The following is a 994-nucleotide window of genomic DNA, read 5'->3' as shown; positions in this document are numbered from 1 at the left end:
CTAAAAACTTTACTTCTTCAGTTCTCCCCTTCTTCCTCCTACATCTCCACTGTCTGCTTCTATATGTTCTGGAGTTGGCTATTTAAACGTGAATGTATTAAAATTAGGTTTAAATGCATTAAAATTAGGTAAATTTCAAAATTTAGTTCCTCAGGTGCACTAGCTACATTTCAAGGGCTTAATAGTCATATGTGGCTAGTTGCTACAGAATTAAACTGCTTAGGTAGAAAACATTCCTACTATTGCAGAAAATTCTATCAGACAGTGTTGTTCTAGAGCATGTTTGAAAAATGATAGAATGTCTCAATTTCCTTACTCATTAAGTGTGACCGTGGCCAAGTTTTCTTTACTATGCTTCAATTTCTTATGTAGTAAACTGAGAAAAAGAATAGTGTCAATTTTGTAGGTTATTGTATATAAAGAACATATTAAATTGGCATGAAAAAATTGAACATGAATATAAAATTGAAGATACAGGTATGGATACAGAAATAGATACATAGAGGTAAAAGTATTTCAAAACAATTAGTTTTCTCTTTTCCATACTAAATATTTTAGTCCCACCGAAGCTACCTTTGTGTGTGTGTGTGTGTGTGTGTGTGTGTGTGTGTGTGTGTGTATACGCATGCGCCTTGGGCAATTCTAACAAATTGTATTTACTTTCCCAAATTCCCATAAGCATGGACCCACGTTTATGTTTCCATTTCACTTTATAAATACTTGTATAATTAGGTGTTGTTGTATAACACCTGTAAACACAAAGATCTTAACTTCATGCTTTTAGCAACATATAAAGGTCCAGAACACATAGTAAATATTCAGTAAATGTTGAATTTAATTAAATTTAGTTTACAGACACTTGATTAATGTTTTCTGTGTGTGAAAATTTCTCTCACTTTATTTAAACTGTGTTCCCATTTGTATGTTCAAACATCATGTTTTCTTTTCATCATCTGTTCTAGAGTTTGTAATTACATGGGTTTTATTGTCTCCT

This window comes from Mandrillus leucophaeus, unplaced genomic scaffold, assembly GCF_000951045.1.
Source record: "Mandrillus leucophaeus isolate KB7577 unplaced genomic scaffold, Mleu.le_1.0 Scaffold866, whole genome shotgun sequence".
Classification (NCBI taxonomy): Eukaryota; Metazoa; Chordata; class Mammalia; order Primates; family Cercopithecidae; genus Mandrillus; species Mandrillus leucophaeus.
This window is presented reverse-complemented; position numbering follows the sequence as displayed.